We start from the raw sequence: 22090 nt of genomic DNA, 5'->3' as shown, positions 1-22090 counted from the left end.
TTAAACACTTTCAGCATGTCTGTGTCCTTAATGTCTGGCCCTCAAAAAAAACAAAACATTCTCAAGCTCCTCTTCTCTTTTATCGAAATCCTCTGACATTTCTCTTTAAAAATTCTCGTTTTAGACTTCTAATTCATGACTGGTGTTTTGATTGTTTTCTTCTGAGCTTCCGCGTTTGACAATGCACCATGCGTCTGGTCAGAGTTCACTCTTTCGCTGTAAATCAATGCGTACAGCTGTCTGACAGAAGCTAGTTATTTTAGTTTTATATATGGATTTAAGTTTTATATATGGATATTTTTCTTACACAAATGCATCGCTTTGCTTCAGAAGGCCTTTATTAACCCCCGGGAGCCATGTGGATTGCTTTTGTTATGAATGGTTGCACTTTTTTGTGCTTCAAAATCTCATCCTCTATTCACTGCCATTATAAAACTTGGGAAAACCAGGATATTTTTTAAATATATCTTCAATTGTGTTTGTCTGAAAGAAGAAATACATTACACCTAGGATGGCTTAAAGGTGCCCTAGAATTGAATTTATATTGGCATTGTTAAATAACAAGAGTTCAGTACATGGAAATGACATACAGTGAGTCTCAAACTCCATTGTTTCCTCCTTCTTATATAAATCTAATTTATTTAAAAGACCTCTGAAGAACAGGCGAATCTCAACATAACACCGACTGTTACGTGACAGTCGGGGTGTACGCCCCCAATATTTGCATATGCCAGCTCATGTTCAAAGCATTAGACAAGGGCAAAATGTCTGGATCTGTGCACAGCTGAATCATCAGACTAGGTAAGCAAGCAAGAACAATAGCGAAAAATGGCAGATGGAGTGATAATAACTGACATGATATTTTTAGTGATGTTTGTAAACTGTCTTTCTAAATGTTTCGTTAGCATGTTGCTAATGTACTGTTAAATGTGGTTAAAGTTACCATCGTTTCTTACTGTATTCACGGAGACAAGAGCCGTCGTTGTTTTCATTATTAAACACTTGCAGTCTGTATAATTCATAAACACAACTTCATTCTTTATAAATCTCTCCAACAGTGTAGCATTAGCCGTTAGCCACGGATCACAGACTCAAATTCATTCAGAATCAAATGTAATACATTCAAATAAATACAATACTCACATAATCCGACGCATGCATGCAGTATGCATGACGAACACTTTGTAAAGATCCATTTTGAGGGTTATATTAGCAGTGTAAACTTTGTTTATGCACTGTTTAAGGCAAGCGCGAGCTTCGTGGGTGGGGAATGTGAGCATTTAAAGGGGCCGCAACATGAACTGTCTTGTCTAGACGCCATATTAGGAGGATCGCACTGCCTTTCTGCTAGTGAGTTTAAGGCAGTTTTGATTTTCTGTTGTGACTGCAAAATGTACCATTGTAAGTCATTCATGCTGCAATGAAAATTGCTATATTTTTTCGCCTTTTCTATGTGTAAAAACACTAAGGGAAGCAGGTTAAGGGAGTGATTAAACTCACCGCCTATCACTCAATAAAATAATCACATTGCAGAGTTTTTGAAAGTTTTTTTGTCTGGTTTAACATTACCTTTGTGAGTATAACTCTCACAGTTTATCATCTTGTGAATTAGCAGAACTTGCAGGCAGCCACAACAAAACTGTTCACAAGCTTCAAGGGATTTGATGTTGGTTGTAAAACTGCAGTTACATTTAAACATTTCCAACACAGAAATGGATCAACTTCTTTCATCTTGTTGACACACATTTTTATTTGGACATTTCTCCCATGTGACGGCTGAAGCAGCAGCGAGCACCCAGCATGTGACACTGTTTTCATGGTAACCAGATACAATGAGAACAGAATGCAAAACTATAGTGAAAACATCAAATTATCATGCAATGCATTAAAAGAGCTTATCTTCCCTGCAAATGATACCATGGTGAATGTGAATATTTCATTTAAAGGCAAAAACAAAACAAAAGGTGCAGATATCTGTATCCATTTCAGTGTCAGTAGTAGAGGGCGATCCTCTTAAGATGGAGGCGAGTGCATATTTCCGCATTATGCTGTAAATCTAAAGAACTGAAGTCTGTTTTTGATGCAGTTCAGTCAGTCTGCTATTTTATTCCAACCATTTCTCCTGATCGGATATTTAGATATTTAGTTTATGCGTAGAGCTACATATAGAAATACTAAGTGTAACGGTACAACACGATATTTAGGAGCGTGCAAGTTGTAACTTATTATTGCCTATTTACGTAGGTTAAGTTGTAACTTACGCATAGCTGGTGCAACTAGCCCCAGGTGTGACGTTAGACGTTCCTATCCCTTCTTAATGATGGTAAGCCAAACTGCTGGAGAAAAAGGGATTGTGGAGAAGTCAAAACAAATCAGAACAGAAAAACAAATGCATTCACATGGCAATGCAAAGTGCGAGATTATCAAGGTTAAAAATCTAATCCCTTTATCTTTTTCATCTCTTGATTGCTTCACCAAAGCCACTTCCCCTCACTTGGCAGAGTACACACCTTACAACCAGCTTTTAGTCTAGATTAAGAGAGGCCCTAATCCCATTCAGAGGATCTGATTAAACTGCTGCTTCGAGAATCCAGTCATGCCTTATTTTTGTTCTATCCCTCCTCCCCCATATCATAACAGAAAATAATTCTCTTGTTCTCACTTATTTGCCATTATTTTACATTGTAAATTCAAATAGTATTCCTTACTATAAAACACTAGTATGTTTACTTGATTTTAACCAAAATGTTCACTTTACTACAAATGTTTAATTGTTGCTGAAATATTAGAACAGATAGTTAACTAACTTAATTGGAGTAAAATTACAAAAAAAAAAAAAAAAGTTCAAGACATGCTGTTACACATGCGTACTGGATGACAATTCCCCCTCCCCCCACAAAGCGCAAAAGCACATGGACTGAAGATTCAACGTTATGTTTGCAGAGTGGATCTACTTAGGTAAAATCAAGGTAAAAACCTATTATTGCTGTTTATTAATGGCTTGTTTACTCAGAAAACCCAAGTTAAGATTAATTGATTGGTTTGAGTGCCATTTTGTCAAGCCAAAAAAAAAAAAAGAAAAAAGGTGGGCGGGGCAAATCTTAATAGACTTTTCACCCATTTCCTTCAGGTCTGCAGTTGCATTCACTCTTTTCCATCTGTAAGTCATCTGTAATTTTTAATTGTCAATACAGCTGAATAATTTGAGAGAACATTGCATAAGCTGACTTCATAAATTGATGTTGCTTTTCCTAAAAAGTTTTTTTTTTTACTTACCATTATGGTGATTCATGTTCCCTTTGGTTGGGCACTTGGAATTTTGTTTACGTTTTTGTATTTCTATTTTTTTTTTTGGTGCAGCTGTGCATCAAAAAATTATAGTTTGTGGTTTTAAAGGAAATAATAAGTAAGAAGTCGCTTTTAAAAGGTGATCTGTTTAATTTTCATATTCAATAATGTTTTAAAATTTTCATGCTGATATTATGAACATCTTGTGAAACCTTTAATTGGGTATTTGGAATATTTTGCAGCTGAAAGCACTTGAATCACACAGAAATTTCAACATTCAGTATGCAAACAACAACAATGGTAACAATTACATTTTCTTTTTTTTTAGTTACTAGAGCTCTTGTGTAAGTGAACTATACTAACAAAGCTTTTGTCAGTACAACATACTATACCTCTTTCACTTTACTTAAAAAAAACCGCACAGTTTTTTAAGTCTCCATAGCTTAAAATGGCAGATTAAAACCATGTTGAGAATAATCTCATGTTAATTTTGAGTACCTATAGAATAGTATAGCATCCTTCATATCGCCAAAAAGTCTTTAGTTTTATCATATTTATAAAAGATACATACGCTGTACCGAGTCTTTCCGAAAACAGCCGAGCTCCTGGAGGCGTGCCGTGCGAGCGGAGTTAAGGAGTGACGAGCAGGCGCAGCTTTTGCGTAGCGATCGTCTGCAAGCTATCAATGGTCAGCTAAACAAATGTATTTAAACACACACAATACACCATCGCATTATCCATGGATAACTTTTGAATCACTATACTGAATATAGCGTATAATGAATGATGAATAATGAATTTCTGAATTCACTACGTTCGTATTGTTTACATTATATGCACTTGGGCGCCTATTGCCAACAAATCAGACATTTGAAGCAGTTTTACTCACCACCTGCGCTTCCGACTCATGACCGGTATCATTATCGCTGTGGCCACTCCATCTTTCAAGGTGTGAATTTACATTATGAATTTTTTTTTTTTTTTCAAAAACATGTTGGCCACAATTATTGACACCCCTAGAATTTTTTATGAGTAAAATATCTCTGAAGTATATTCCCATTCATATTTACATTTTATTTAGCACACCAGGGTGATCATGAACATGAAATTGTCCAGCCATGACTTCCTGTTCCACATGAGTATAAACATGAGGAAACACAAAGGCCAAATTCCCTTAATCATTCATCACAATGAGTAAAACCAAAGAATATAGTTCTGATGTGCAGCAAAAGATTGTTGAGCTTCACAAAATAGAAAATGACTGTAAGAAAATAGCTAAAGCATTGAAAATCCCCATTTCCACCATCGGGGCAATAATTAAGATGTTCCAATCAACTAAGATGGTACAAATCTGCCTGGAAGAGGACATGTCTAAATCATCCTAATGCGCGGTGAGGAGGAGAGTTTGAGTGGCCAAAGACTCTCCAAGGATCACAGCTGGAGAATTGCAGATATTAGTTAATTCTTGGGTCTCAGAAAGCCTAAAAAAAAAAAAAAAAATATCGAACAGCACCTACATCCCCACAAGTTGTTTGTGAGGGTTTCAAGAAAAATCCTCTGCTCTCATGCAGAAACAATCTCCAGCATATTCAGACAAGACTGGAACTTCAAAAGGGACAGGCTTCTATGGTCAGATGAAACTAAAAAAAAAAAAAAAAAAGAGAGCTTTTTGGCAGCAAACCCACCAGATGGGTTTGGTGCACACATGGATAAAAAGTACCCCATGCCCACGGTTAAATATACTGCTGGATCTTTAATGTTGTGGGCCTGTTTTTTCTACTGGAGGTCCTGGACATCTTGTTCAGATACATGGTATCATGGATTCTATCAAATACCAACAGATAAAAAAATCAAAAACTGACCGCTTCTGCTAGAAATCCAATAATTGGCCATGGTTGGATCTTCCATCAGGACAATGATCCAAAACAAACATCAAAACCAACACAAAAATGTGTCACTGAGCACAAAATGAAGCTTCTGCCATGGTCCCCTGACCTGAACCCTAAAGAAAATGAGTGGAATGAACTTAAGAGAAGAAGCACCAACATGGAGCTGGGAATCTTAAGGATCTGGAGAGATTCTGCATGAAGGAATGGTCTCTGATCTCTTGTCAGGTGTTCTCCAAACTCATCAGGCATTATAGAAGAAGAGTCAGAGCTGTTTCTTGGCAAAAGCAGGTTGCAAAAAGTATTGAATAAAAGGGTGCCAATAATTGTGGCCAACGTGTTTTGGAGAAAAACATTTATTTCATAATGTGATTTTCCCCCCACTTTCAATTCTTTTATTTCAATGAAAGGTTATATTTTTGCTAATTTTATGAATTGAAGATCAAAAGGATAAACAATGCAGATTTATTTTTACAGTCATCTTTGATCATATTTACCAAGGGTGCCAATAATTCTGACAACAACTGTATTCAAATAGCAACTGTAGAAATAGCATTATACCCCTCTTTAAATGGAATTCCTCCAGTAATCTTACTATTAAATCTCAAGTAAGATCAGAAAATATTCTAAAGTATATTAAGTAGAATTGACATTAGACTAATTTGATATTTATTACTTAATTTACTTAAGTTTTTGCTTTCTATGGGAGATAAATAAACCCTCTTGGATTTCATCAAAAATACCTTAATTTGTGTTCCGAAGATGAATGAAGGTCTTGCAGGTTTGAAACGACATGAGGGTGAGTAATAAATGACAGAAATTTCCTTTTTGGGTGAACAACTGACTCTTTAAAATAACTATACATACCCTCACATTGGCCAGCATCCTACCCTAAATATTATGTATTTAGAAAAAAATCGAAATCAGCATCAAAATGTGCAACAACAACAATAATATTAAAACATATATAGGTTATGGTATACTGTACAATAGGCCTACAATACACTAAATTAAGCATTTTAAGCATTCCCAAATTTTGGATTGGATTATATTATAGGCTATACTATAATAAATATACAACACCAATAATAATATAGCCTACAGTAGTTTTTTAAATATTTGTGACACGCAGTGTTATAACTTTTAGTGTTCTTCGACACCAAATAGGATGTTTATCTGTTTTTTTCTTTTTTCTTGTTTATCTGATGACTAACAGATGACTCATGTCAAAGAATCAAAGGGTCAAGATTTGGCTGGTTAGCATGGCCTTGTTAGCCCCTGCTGGTAGATGTCGTGACTACACCATCTGGTTTCAAAAAGTAACTTTATCCACTGCCAGTCATTCCGAAGCAGCCATGTACTCCTTTGGAATTCTCTGCCTCTTGAACTTAGGGAAGTTCAGACTTATGATATTTTTAAAGTTAAACTAAAGACAAGTATTTTTTTTTTTAAACTTGCATTTGCTTGTTAATGTTTATTATTATTTTTCATTTTAACTTGCATCATCTCTAAGTTTATCAGTTGTATTGCTTATATTGTGTACAGTTCTTTGAGAAGCTGCTTTATAAAATAAATATTTTCATTATTATTACTCTGATGGACTGACAAGTTTCAAATCGCTACTTCTAAGAATCTTGTGCCAGCAACTGCGAAAAACTACACTATTGTCCACAGTAGCCTATAGCTCTTTTACAGCTGTAATTGAAGTTTGAATGTTTTGGAACATTAACGCTGTCTTACATATTACTGAGAAGCTGCTTTGAAACGGTCTGTGTTGTATAAAGCGCTTTATAGATAAATGTGACTGATAACTTTCTCCGGGTATTACAGACCTTTAAAGGAATCACAAAGCTGAATGTCTGAGATTCCCGTGAGCTTTTATAGCTCTGTATCACCATCTTGTGGACAAACGCGATTCTGCAGCCCATATCCGAGCATGTTGTCACATGAAAGAGGTGGAGAGTGCTGAATTGTAATCGTTATAATTTCCTTGTAAACTAATAATCAAAGACTTTTTCAATATAGACAGTGATTAGCCTGCAAGTGACTATGTGTCTTCATCAAGGCTTCTCTGTCAGCTTAATTTCCATGGCCCTCGTTGGAGCATCTCCAAATGGCATTGGCTGCCATATTTGAAGAGGCAGTGAGCTATTCTGTGTAATTATCACTGATGTGTATGCTTGCGGTGGAGTGGCTCATTCCAAACTTGGATAACATTCAGAGACAATTGCCTGCACAAGCTCTGGGATATCACACAGACATATGCAGATGCACAGACATGGGCACACTCGCACACAAGTGTTCACAAACTCCCACACGCACACAGAGAAGGCAGAGGATTTGAGATTAACTGACAAACATCATACTATTTTTTTTTTCCAAAATAATTTATGCCATCTCTCTACATGGTGCAGCTTTGATCTGTGCTGTATTATTTGTAAATTCATTTTAGATGTTAAATGCAGATATGGCTTTCCTTGTTTGTGTTCACATCACACATTATCCAGGGTTCCCTCTCTGAGCCAAATGTCAAATTCCCTGACTTTCACTGACTAAAAAGCTGAATTTCCATGACCAATAATTAATGGAAATACAGGCCGCTGTTGAGCAGACAAAAATCAGCGACAGATAGTATTTTAAATCCATCCATTTGCAAGCTTTATTTACTTGTTCACAGACGTTTTTAGTACAAAACTAAGTTAAACACTCTACTTTTTTGTGTGCTTTTAACCATTAAATGCACTTTGATATTATTCTGTACTTTTTCTACATAAATTAAAGGGTTAGTTCACCCAAAAATGAAAATAATGTAATTTATTACTCACCCTCATGCCGTTCCACACCAGTAAGACCTTCGTCAATCTTCTGAACAAAAATTAAGATGTTTTTGTTGAAATCCGATGGCTCAGTGAGGCCTGCATAGCCAGCAATGACCCTTCCTCTCTCAAGATCCATTAATGTACTAAAAACATATAAATCTGTTCATGTGAGTACAGTGGTTCAATATTAATATTATAATGTGATGAGAATCAAAAAAAATAAAAAATAACGACTTGTTTAGTGATGGCCGATTTCAAAACAATGCTTCATGAAGCTTCGGAGTGTTATGAATCAGTGTATCGAATCATGATTCGGATCGCGTGTCAAACCGCCAACCTGCTGAAATCACGTGTCTTTGACAGTGTTTTGAAATCGGCCATCACTAAATAAGTCGTTATTTTTTATTTTTTTTTGGCGCACCAAAAATATTCTCGACACTTTATAATATTAATATTAAACCACTGTTTTTAGTACATTAAAGCAGTGGTTCTCAAACTTTTTAGCGTGGAGTACCCCCTGAAGAGATTCCCATCCTTCTGCGTACCCCCCTCTCTTCCACTTCGACTGCAGTCACACCTTTTCCATTAAGGGACAATATTTGCCCCCTAAATTGATTTTCCAGTGCATATTTTTACGTTTATGAATAACATTTGTAATTTTTATATAATGTTTTAAATAAAAAAATGTTTAATAGAGAAATATGCAATGATGGTAAAACGAAGTGATACTTTTAAATATTAAACTAAAACTGCCAGTAGGTGGCAGCAAGTCACTATTTTTATGAGTGAGTCATCGAGTCATTCATTCAGTAACGAAGCAAGTGGCTGTGAATGAATCATTGAATCATTGACTCTCACGATACGTTCAAAGCCGCATTCGTGTGTTGTAGTTCTGCTCTGGTTTTCGTTAGAATATTTTTTCGTTGCAAAATAGAGTAAATACTGACAGCACTGTGTTTAAAATGTACGTTTTGTTTTTTGACTTGTTGTATAATAATGCACGTTTGCAGTCATGTGTATATTTGGGTACAATTGCATTCTTCCTTGTTATCAACATTAAATAGGCCTACAAGAACTCACACAAGGTATGTTTTTGTATCGAAGAAAGTTTGAGTCTTAAATTGATATAAATCCACTATCTGTGTCTATATTTGTTCTTCATGCAAGTGCTAAATCCCCACTTTTACAAAGGTGCATTGTCGAGCAGTAATTTAGCGCGATTTAAGGCAGCAGATTCGGCACGCAATCTATCATATGCATGCTGCTTGTGTGGATGCAGTCATTTTAGACTGCAAAACATGAGGTAATTTGATTAAATGTAATTGATTTACGGCATTTTGCCAGTTAGAAATACATGCTCGGTTTAAATATTATTTTAAGGTATGGTAGAGTTAAATTAACTACTCCGCATTTTGTTCGCGTACCCCCTTTTGTCACCTCACGTACCCCAGTTTGAGAAACACTGCATTAAAGTACACATGAAATCAAAATTGACCTTATTTATTCTGTTAGCTCAAACTGCTAGTTTTGTGGTGAACAATTCATCCGTGCCAGTCAATCCACACAAAAAAATTGTTTGGCTTCGTAATATTTAATTAAAATCTTAAAATGCTCCTCCCCTCTGCAACGGTGCCCCTTCTCTGATGACATCAGTTTGACGGCTTGGGTTGAAAATGCTTAAACCACTCCCCTGCAACCGTTAGTCTGCTATGAGCGAGAGATGGAGAGGAGGAGCGCTAAAGTAAAACCCTGCCCTCTATTCAATATTCCGTTTCACTTGGAAATACGTCACAGCACTGGAGAAAAGTCGTTTGCAACTTCCGGTTCACGCTTACTTTAATGGATCTTGAGAGAGGAAATGTCAGTGCTGGCTATGGAGGCCTCACTGAGTCATCAGATTTCAACAAAAATATCTCAATTTGCTTTCCGAAGATTAACGAAGGTCTTACTGGTGTGGAACGGCATGGTGAGTAATAAATGACATTATTTAAATTTTTGGTTTAACTAACCCTTTAATTTATAGTTTTTATTCTTTCAGGGATTGCGCAGTGGTTCCCAACCTTTTTTACACCAAGGCACCCCTCCTCTCCGAATCAATACTGCAAATATATTGAACTGTGTTCATGCAGAAATACGATGTTATAGCCACCAGTGAGTCGAGAGCGCAAGTGTGCGGTTTGTTTGCGCGTATTAACGAACTCGCGCACGCCTTAACGACTCCTGTATGTCACTGTAATCGTCTTTACCTTCATTACTATCGTCATCTTTCAAAACCTTTTTAGCGACACTGGTTTTCTTTTTCCAACTGAGAGAGTTTGCGTTTTGAGCCACTGTTCGTTTTGAGCCACCGTTCAGTCTGTATTTCACAGCAGCACGATGAGAAACGGCCTGGGCTGAACCGAAACAATCACAGAATACGTACGAGAGAGGTGGTGCCTTGTTTTAAATGTATTTTTTAATAAACTGAATTTATCTTTTTTTAATGTAACGTATTAATAATTAAATTAATAAATTATATTAATATATTTAAATTAATTTTAAGTTATCTCGCGGCCCACCTGGAGGATCACAAAGGACCCCTAGTGGGCCGTGCCCCACAGGTTGAAAACCACTGCTCTAGAGTTTTTTAGTGTGGAGTACCCCCTGAAGGGATTACCATCCTTCTGCGTACCCCCTCTCTTCCACTTCGACTGCAGTCACAACTTTACCATTAAGCGACAATAAATTGATTTTTCAGTGCATTTTTTTACCTTTATGCATAACTTTATAAAATAAATAATGTTTTAAATAAAAAAATGTTGAATAGAGAAATATGCAATGATGGTAAAACGAAGTAAAACTTTTAAATATTAAACTAAAACCACCAGTAGGTGGCAGCAAGTCACTGTTTTTTTTAGTGAGTCATCGAGTCATTCATTCAGTAACACAGACGTGTGTTGTAGTTCTGCTATGGTTTTCGTTAGAACTATTATTTCATTGCAAAATAGAGTAAATACAGTACTGTGTTTAAAATGTACATTTTATTTTTTGACCTGTTTTATAATAATGTCACGTTTGCAGTCATGTGGATATTTGGGAACAATTGCGTTCTTGCTCGTTATCATCATTAAATACAAGAACTCACACAAGGTATGTTTTTGTATCGGAGAAAGTTTGAGTCTTAAATCGAAATTAATCCATTATCTGTGTCTATATTTGTTTTTTGTTCTAAATCCCCACTTTTACAAATGTGCATTGTCGAGAACGACAGTAATTTAGCGCGATTTAAGGCAGCAGATTCTGCACGCAATCTATCATATGCATGCTGCTTGTGAGGATACAGTCATTTTTCACTGCAAATGATGAGGTAATTTTATTAAATGTACTGGATATATGACATTTTGGCAGTTAGAAATAGATGCTCGTTTTTAATATTATTTTAAGGTAGAATTAAATGAACTACTCAGCATTTTGTTCGCGTACCCCCTTTTGTCACCTCACGTACCCCCAGTTTGGGAACCACTGCTCTAGAGGATTTTCTGTTTGTCATCAAGTTCATCATTCAGTCTTTTTATTTCTTCACATTTAGTTTTTGCAGACTGTTTGACACTAGTCTATTTCTGTAAAATGGCAATGATTATTTAAGTATGAAATAATTATTTAATAATCATCAATTAAGTCCTGGAAAACCCATAATATTTTTCCTTCAGATGTTGGTAGATTATCCAATGTGCATATATTAATTTATTCATATTTATTTATTCTACCATGGTGAATAAACGACGGTAACTGCTACGCACGACCAATTTGAAAATTCTGTGTGACTGCCACTAGGGGGTGAAATGCGACAGTCGTATCCTAATGTCGTGTGCAGTGAAGAGGCGGTTTGCTCTGGTCCTAACCAGACGTGACAAAGCCACAAGATGACAAGATCAATCATAATTCACAGCCAATCATAACGTGTGGGCGGGCTCTGTTCGCAGCTAAACACGAAAACCAAACGAAAGGAACCAGCGCACATGAACGGCTGACTCCCTGATCAGTGCCCTGACTAGCCTACTGAACTAGGGAGCTGATTGAGACACACCCAATGCTATTGGTCACCCTTTATGCCTGAATAATAATAATACAAATATTTGACGAAAGAAAAGGATTTTAAAGAGCTTGTGACAAAACCTCGTAACTGCATTGTATTTTAGATGTGTGTAGATCTTAAAGCAGAACTAAGTAACTTTTTTTACCTTCATAAATAGTTCATAAAAATTCCTTACGAGGGTTAATTGACTTGTAGTGGTGTGTTTGAGGCGTGCACTAACCCCCTCTGGCACGTCTACGCCAGAAAACAGCACTTGCAAGTTGAGCTGCGCCGACCCGACACAATCTCGCCTCATGTTCACGCGAGAGTGACAAAATGCTTTACGGTAATTCAAAAACAATGTATATATTATGCAGGGGCGCAGGAGACATTTTCAAAGTGAGGGGGACCAAACTGCTTTCCGGGGGGGTTGTTATGACAACGGGCGCTCTAAATTATAATGGACTGGAGCTCACGTTCACATCAGGAACACGGGGATGCGACCGCAAAAGGCACTTTCACGATCAAAGTGCACGCCACTGATAAGCATTGTAAATTAAGTATTACAGTATACACATACCAGTTAAACGCACAGATCTCCTCTCGTGCGTCCTCCACTGGATGAGGCAATATCACTTTAGTTTCTATTTCAGATATCTCTTTTATAGATGCCATCAATGCTTTTGCCTTTCAAGATGTAATTACCAAATCAAAACAGTCCATAAACTATAAATCCTCACGAAAACTTCAGTCAAGCCAGCTCGCCAAGAGAGATCAGCCTTAAAGGATTACGCCACTTTTAAATAAACTTTTGCTGATAATTTACTCACCCCTATGTCATCCAAGATGTCCATGTCTTTCTTTCTTCAGTCGAAAAGAAATGAAGGTTTTTGATGTAAACATTCTAGGATTTTTCTCCATATCATTCTTGTCAATGGGCACCAAACGGTTGAAGGTCCAAATGGCAGTTTCAGTGCAGCTTCAAAGGGCTTTAAACGACACCAGACGATACCAGACGATGAATAAGGGTCTTATCTAGCGAAACGATTGGTCATTTAAAAAAAATAAATAAAAAAGTTTAAGTTTTATAAGCACAAATGCTGGCCTTGCTCTTTTATCCGATGCGCATTCGTGACGTCACGTAATACGCAATTACGTTGAAAAGGTCACGGTTGACGTAGGCGGAAGTATCGAGTCAGTGTTTACATTACAAATGTGTGGAAGGAGGATCATATACACATATTCAGATGTCTTTGTGTCCGTTTATTGTTTAACCCTTTGAGCGGTACGTTCCCACATATGGCATGTTTATTTCTGTGCCCCTGGGCGTACGGTTCCACATATGGGATTTAGAATGTTCAGCGACGTCACATAACTGCTAGATTCAAACTGTGCTTTCGCGCTCTGGCTGCGAGACGGACGCGCGCTCTCTTGTCATCACAGCTATGCAGTGTTTTCAGCCACATAATGTTTCTTTTAAGGTTTCAGACATTTAAATACGCATAAGCACCATTAAACAATACATTTGGAGTTTATAAAATACACACTGATGTCAGACGTCAGTGGAAGCATCAATAAACAGTGAATTCAAATATAATTTGCCGACATTTATTCATATCAGACACACATAATGGGTCTAAGTAACTATAAAGTTTACTCTCTTATTCTTCCAGTTCACCAGCCACTTACTTGCATATATTTCAGGAGAAACTGAGTATTCACCTGCTGTAAATCAGACTGACAGAACTCTGTGAACTGCAGTGCAAACTAAGATGGCGGCGCCCATCTCGCATTTTAGATCAAGATAAAGATCATTTATAAAGGTTTTTAAACGACAAAACACACTCACTCACACATATTTGAGAATCGGAATATCATATAGTTGAAGACATGTATTTTATACAGTTTGCGAATATTTTAAATAAAAAAGGAAAAACAAAATAATAAGTGATCCATCTCTCAGCGCTCGTGACACGCACGCGTCGCCATGGAAACAATAAGGGCAAACGTTCTAAAATAAGGGTCGCCTTAAAAAAACTCACTCTGGCGGTCAGTTAGAATATTTTAAACTCACGCTTGAAAGGTGTGCCTATCCTGGGTGTTTTAATATTAGAAAGCCTAAAAGAAAATTTTTGTCAGGACAGAAATTTGTGACTTTTCAGAGATTTCCTATACACAATCCTGAGCGAATGAAACTGGTTGCTACGCCTACGTCAACCGTGACCTTTTCAACGTAATTGCGTATTACGTGACGTCACGAACGCGCATCGGAGAAAAGAGCAAAGCCAGCATTTGTGCTTATAAAACTTAAACTTTTTATTTAAAAAAAAAAAAAAAAAGACAGATCGTTTCGCTAGATAAGACCCTTATTCATCGTCTGGTGTCGTTTAAAGCCCTTTGAAGCTGCACTGAAGCTGCCATTTGGACCTTCAACCGTTTGGTGCCCATTGAAATGAATGATATGGAGAAAAATCCTAGAATGTTTACATCAAAAACCTTAATTTCTTTTCGACTGAAGAAAGAAAGACATGGACATCTTGGATGACATGGGGGTGAGTAAATTATCAGCAAAAGTTTATTTAAAAGTGAACTAATCCTTTAAAGTATCAAATTTCTCGGTTTCTGAATGGACGGTTTGGCTTGATTGACAGACGCTAACGTTCGGGCATGACTTATATACCATCGACCTGTCCTAAAACGTTAGCATGCTTTGATCGATGGTTTGGAGATCGCGTGTTTCTCCGTTCGAGAGCGCATTTCCTGTTCACATCGCGACAAAACAGCTGATTATTTACGAACGGATCGCTTACAGAAACGTGAAAATGGTCTCATTTGAAAGAAAATATCCTAAGCTAAAAGATGATATAGTGTGACTAATTGAAGCAGCCCTTATCAAAAGTGCGGGGGTCGACTTCTATCTTTTCAAAACTGCGGGGGTCCTGACCCCCCCTGTCCCCCGTGCCAACGGCGCCCCTGATATTATGACTTTTTAAGACAATTTCGAAAATTACCCACCTCCATCGAGATTTCTTGTACTGTATTTGCAAAACTACTCCGCTGGTGAGCGTTGTAGTCCTTGTAGTCCAGAGCTGCGCTTGGAGTATTTACGACAGTGTGATTCACTGAAGGAACCTGTAGGGGGAGCTTCGCAAATCTTACTGAGTTCCGCTTTAAAGTAACAGCTGCCTAATAGTAAACATGCTGCCCTTGTCCTTAAAGGGATAGTTCACGGAAAAATGAAAAATTCTGTCATTATTTACTCACTCTCATATTGTTCCAAACCTGTATTAATTTCTTTCTTCTGCTGAACACAAAATAAGATATTTTGAAGAATGTGGGTAACTAAAGAGCTGATGTTCACTGTAGAGGGCAACAGGACTTAAATCATGTTTATCAGGCATTTTGGGAGACACAACAAGTATTTCAATATTCCTGTGAAATATTAGATATTATTATCAAAATCTTGCCAATTATTACTCCCATATTACACTTCTTTTTTCATTACATGTTGTTCCAAGGACACATTAATATGCAAATGACATACAGCGTGTAAATACATTGTATGTAATGGGAAAAAAAAAAAAAAAAAAAAAAAAAAAAAATATATATATATATATATATATATATATATATATATATATATATATATATATATATATATATATATATATATATATATATATATATATATATATATATATATATATGGCCATTTTACACACATATTGCATAAAGCAAAATGGTATATAAAATCATTCAGTTTGGTATAAAAAAATCCTGAAACCTAAAAATTGATTGGTGATTAAAAAAACAAAAAAAACATCACTTTTGTCTTTTCATGTCTATTCATGTCTTATTTTATTGGTAACACTTTACAATAAGGTTCATTAGTTAACATTAGTTAACTACATTAGTTAACATGAACTAATAATGAACTGCACTTATACAGCATTTATTAATCTTTTCTAATGTTAATTTCAACATTTACTAATACATTATTAAAATCTTGTTAACATTAGTTAATGCACTGTGAAGTAACATGAACAAACAATGAACAACTGTATTTTCATTAAACTAACGTTAACAAAAATTTGTAAATACAGTAACAAATGTATTGCTCATGGTAGTTCATGATAGTTAATACATTAACTAATGTTCAACTAATAAACTTTATTGTAAAGTGTTACCAACATTTTTAATGTAGTCCTAGTGTCCACTAAAGAGGACAGCATAACATATGAATAAAATATCATTTTTCAAAAAATGTATTTTTCCATTTATTCTTATGCTCTAAACAATGCAATGGCATATAAAAATGACTAAATTCACAAAACTTTTTTCCCCTGTTAGTCAGGAGATATAAGGTTGATGAAAACATGATTAAAAAAAAATCCTAATGACCTCAAACTTTTGAACGATAGTGTACATGTACAAGTGCTCAACCTCAGAATTCTATTTGAATTCTAAAGCCGTTTCAATGGCTTGAATAATATACTTTACATTTAAGTTTCAGGTTGAGTCCTAATTACTATTCAAAATCATATATGAGAACTGATTATGACGTTTATCACAAGTCCTCCATGACAAATGTTACATTACATGAATAAATGCAATGAACTTTCACAAAACAACATTCTCTGACCGTTATACGCACTTTCCTGTCCATCGTTTACATCAATTTGTTTTATTGTCTTTTTTCTGCAATGTGGTTTTGCTGGGGTCAAACACATCCCAAACAGAAGTGGATACTAGTCGCATTTCTGTTAAGTACATCTCAATGTGGTAAAACGGTATAATTCATCAAGAAACTTCATTCATAAAGGGCCCTAGTGGTCGTGAGGCCTTCAAACACTGGATCATTAAACAGCAGAATTACATCGTGAGATTTCATTGCATCATGGGCAGCACCAAGGCCGTAGGATGACTCACATTTGAAAAGGACTCCACAAAGACCTAATTAATTAAAAAAAGTAAAATAATTTCAAAAGCAAAGTACAACATGTTTGTCATTTGTGCTTTTGAAGAGAAAAAGACAGTAATTAATGGATAAATTGGACCTAACAGCATGTATGTGGGGGAAAAACAACACCATCAAAATTATGTTAGGTTACGTTCATCCTCATTGACCTTTTTAATCACAGAATTATGAAGCACAAAAACAGTCTTTGTCTTTAATTATCTTATGGTTTGTCATTATTTATGTGAACTGCTAGGGTAATGACTCACAAAATCATTAAAAAGCATTTGCTAATGATGCTATGTCTTAAAGACAGATGTGGTGACTATGGGGAAAGTTAAGTCATGGCTGTCAGATATTTCTAATCTACAATTTCTAATCTACAATTTGCATAGGAATCATATTTTAAGCATCTAAATCTGTCTTTTTGTACATATATTTTAATTAAGAAGTTATGCTACTACCTACAAACAGTTAAAGAACTAGAAATTGCAAATTGTGAATTTTCTCCCATGGTGACGTATATCCAAGTGAAAGGGCTTCTCAAATGAGAAAAAAAGTAGGGCTGGACTTAATTTTTTCCATCTGGAATTGATTGGCTCGTTGGATTATTGTTGTTTGCTTATTTGTTTATTACCCAGCCCGTGTGCCAGTCAAGACCTTATCTTTATTTATATAAAGCACTTTATGCAATACAGATTGTTTCAAAACTGATTTACAGTGATAAACAGAAAAAAAAAAAGATTAGTGATACAAAAATAATTAAATTCTGCTGTAAAGCAGCTCTAAAATAGGCAATAGTGTCATTCAGTTCAAGTCAGTTCAGTGTTGATTCAGCTCAGTTTAATAACTATGTAAATTTCATCAATTATGAAATGAGTTCAATTCAGCTAAAAAGCAGCGATTTAATTCAATGTTGATTCAATTCAGCCCAATAACAGTGTCGATGTTGCAAAATTCATCAATCATGAAACGAAGTGCCAGTGTACATCAGAGAAGAGATGTTACTGCTAGGGTAAGGGGCCATGAATGAGTTTGATAAAAGATTATGTGGTATATAAATTAATAAAAAAAATATATAAAAATAAAAAAATGATGTGCACTGACACTGATACAATAAATACTGCAGTATTCCATAAAAAGAACTGTCCGTTTTGATTTCATGGTGACTTTAAATGTCTATTCTGCACTTATGAATTCAACTCAGCTTCCCTGCAAGTTTTGTTTTCATTATTCTCTCTCTCTGTCAGAGATGTATTTTTGTGTTTGTCCACTGTGTTGTTTTGATGTTATGATGTATGCAGTTATCTGTCAGTGACAGCTGGTGGGACATATTTACTTCAGCTCAACAGGAGCTGACTCACATCTCTACGTACATGTCACCTCTTTGCCATGTCGCAACTTAAAGAAGACATGCTAATGAAACTCTGGGCCTTTACTGCTCCCAGAAACATCCTGTCAACTTCAGTCATGCTACTGAAGACTGGAGTGAAGTTCTGAACCAGTCATAAGGAAACCCAAATAAAAAAATCTTTTATAAAATATTTCCAAGCAATGAAATGAGGCAAGTTTGTAGAACAGACATCTGAAAGAAAAAGACGTATAAAAGATGAAGACAGTTTTCCACAGCACACATGTAAATGTACGAAGCGTTCGCTTCCACTGTGGCTACATTTACACAGCAGCTGAATAAAGTTATCAATCTCATTCCTGACTACAAGTTGTTACATGAAACCAAATTTTGAGACCAAGTTTATTTATTTATTTATATATATATTTTTTATGCATTGAACTATAGTTTACAACTTTGTCACACCAATATATGTTAAGAACTTCTGTGAAACTTCATTATTCATTATTTATTAAAGAATAATTATCAGTGAATTAGACAGCAAGTGTTTGGAAGAAACTGGAACTAACACAGAAGAGGATGCAAGAACATGATGTACGCTCACTAGCTTGCTAGAGAATACCCATAATGCACTGTGAGAGTCTGACCAGAAGATGGCACCTGCAGCTGATTCATCCATCCATCAATCCATTTTCCAAACCGCTGGTCCAATGTAGCTACATAGCGTAATATGATACAGGTATAAATTCCTTGATTATTAAATTGTTTAATTAAAGGTGCCCAAGAATGCTTTTTCACAAGATATAATATAAGTCTAAGGTGTCTCCTGAATGTGTCTGTGAAGTTTCAGATCAAAATAGCCCATAGATTTTTTTTAATTAATTTTTTTAACTGCCTATTTTGGGGCATCATTAACTATACAGTGATTTTTTTCAGCGCGCCGCCCCTTTAGCTCTGTGCTCCCCTCACTCACTCATTTTCATTCACTCCCTCAAATGAACTATTAGTGGACTAATGTAGGGAATAGTAAATGAGAGGGTACAGGGGGCGATTTCGGACACAGCCCGTAATTCTGTTACATTGATGAGCCAGTAGGTGGTGACACTTTATTAGTGAGTCAACAAATCATTAACTCAACCAGTTCAATAAATGCGCACTCCAGAATCTCTGTGGAAGTAGGCCTGTCACGATAACTACTTTTTGTTGTGCAATATATTGTTCCAGAAATAACTGTGATAAACTTTATGCCACTGAATATATAATCATAGGCCACGTTCACACAGCAGCAGAATACAGTTGTCAGTCTTGTATTTGAGTCCTTAATACAGTTACGTTCACACATAGTACGGTTATTTACGGGAGTGACAACCGCATTCTATAACCGAACTCACGCCCGTAAATCAACAACCGCATTCTCTGAATATTTGTGCCATGTGAACGGAACTGCACTGGACAACCTGTCTGTCACGTCATACAGTGCGAGAGAGCCGCTCTGCTAAGGTGTTTTGTGTGTGGTTTCGCTTTCGGTAACTTACTGCGACAGAGATGTGTGTCATCTGAAGGTGTTAGATGCAGTCACTGTTCTCCACCGGAGTGACTCCCATCAGTTTTGTCTTTCTTTTCCAAATCCAAATGCCGTGTCATGCGCGAGACGTCGCAAAGGACGTGACATGCGTGTGCAATGGTTAAAGACTCCGGCTAGCATGTGTTTACATGCTGCTGTTGGTTAATTAAGTTTTGAAGGATGAACTCGTGGTTCAATTAGTCTCTTGTCATGTGAAAAGTGATAAGACTTTTCAGTTTTATGGACGTCGCCATCTTTAATATTATGTTGGTGACTGTCGTTACGGTTACTAGTAAGAGAATACGGGCTCGACTCTCGTTGCATGTTCATACAGACAGTGTTCCAGACACTACTGTAAGTTGCTGTGTGAATGGGACATTTCAAGATTCACACCTGTAAGAAAATGCGGTTGTCAATCCCAAAAACTGACAGTGTGAACGTGGCCATAATATAACAGCATAATAATGCAAGTAGGCCTACACACTTTCAAATGACAACAACCATTTAATTCTTTAGATCATGGAAATGAAGGATCAAAAAATGTAATATCCTAAATAAAAAACTTGAACAACTGGTAAATATTTTCTAAAAAAGTGCAAAGTTAACAAGTAAAAAAAAAAAAAAAAAAAAAAGGACAAAAGGCACTATGGAGATTTTCCATTTACAGATTTTTCCATGACCTTCTTTTCTCAGTAAAGTAAGGGTGCACTATTGCTGAAAACACAAACACTACTTAGCAGTCAGATGTCCTTATGAACAAAGACATTTATTTTTGCACCGGAACAGTGGATTGCAGCTTTGAAATTGAGAACATTTGTTCTTCCAAGCTGTCTGTAGTTGTCAGGAAAACACTAAAACGCCTCAAATAACACCTTTTTTTTCACCTGTCGATGACTGCTCTGTGTAGGAACTGCAGATGACAGCATGATTGGCAAAATGTTGGTGACATTCATTATCATGTAAACATAATGGATATTGTACCACCAAAAATTATCGAGGTCATGTACATATATTGTGCGATAAGTCAATATATTGATTATTTTGACAGGCCTAGGCGGAAGTAGTAGGTCATCAGAGTACTTTTTGTGTGCTGTTTTTCAAATACTATGAATTCAGACATACTTTTATTTTGATGCACTGTATTTCACATTCTAGATAGTATGGAGGTAGGAATAATCGGATGCAGCAGCTGTCTTCATGAGCCATTAAATCACACATATATATTCAGAGCTTCCAGGTTCTACGTCAGAACGGCGCCTCAGCATTGGCAGATGCTGTTTATGTGAGCAGCACAACGCGTGCATGCTTACGCAGGAACCAGCCAATAATGAGTCGTCGTTCTGATGTAGAACCTAGAAGTGCTGGACGTAAACAGCGTATGAGAATAACAGAGAAGAGAAGATATTGTTAACCCTTAAATGCATGACTGTTTCGCCAATCATTCTTACATATTCGGGTCTTTATCGACCCAGATCTATATCTAACACGGAAGGATCTCTACCTGTCGCGATGATATAAAACTCTTCTGATAATAGAGAAACAATTACAGAAGAATAAAATAAAGCATATTTTGTTACCTTTTGGAGCTTGAAAGGGCTCTGTTTGAGCAGATGTTTTATGCCATCACCACTGTCCTCGTCAGAGCTAATTTCCCAGTAAATTCAGCAAATAATGGGCTAGTTTTATGTTTGAGGTCACGAATATGAGCCCATTCGCGATCTCAAACGTATTCTCAAAACTATATAATTTTCAACATCTTCAAAATCAATATTTCGATCGCTAACAGCTTCACCAGATCCATCCAGTAACAGTTACAGTCATATTTGATTGCGTTCAGTACTTGCTCTGCAGTAAATCGCTGAGCCATTTCATATTTTTCTTATTATTTCGTTTTCTGTCTGAATGAGTCGTCACTTCAGCATTGTGTATCAGACATTGCCACCTTGTGGAATAAAGGTGAATTGCACTTATTCCGTCATCTAAGATTAAATTATTGTTGTGCAGAAAAAATATACCTACACTCATACACACCTGGGGTCGTTTGCTACCCTATACAATTTTTACAAAAAATGAATACAAAAATAGGCATTCATTTATAATTTTATGATTTTTTTTCTTGTTATATTTTTTATAATGAATTGATTGAGGAATACCAAGAAGGTTGATGTCTA

General features: G+C 36.2%; 1 long non-coding RNA gene across 1 annotated transcript; it reads left to right on the top strand.

Annotated features, from left to right (window-relative positions):
• The first annotated feature begins 3091 nt into the window (after positions 1 to 3091).
• LOC125264130 lies at positions 3092 to 6685 on the top strand. Its single transcript, XR_007183990.1, has 3 exons — positions 3092 to 3427; positions 3531 to 3588; positions 6391 to 6685. It is a non-coding gene; the product is annotated as an uncharacterized LOC125264130 (long non-coding RNA).
• The last annotated feature ends 15405 nt before the right edge of the window (positions 6686 to 22090 follow it).

This window comes from Megalobrama amblycephala, linkage group LG3 (genome assembly GCF_018812025.1).
Source record: "Megalobrama amblycephala isolate DHTTF-2021 linkage group LG3, ASM1881202v1, whole genome shotgun sequence".
Taxonomy (NCBI): Eukaryota; Metazoa; Chordata; class Actinopteri; order Cypriniformes; family Xenocyprididae; genus Megalobrama; species Megalobrama amblycephala.
This window is presented reverse-complemented; position numbering and strand designations above follow the sequence as displayed.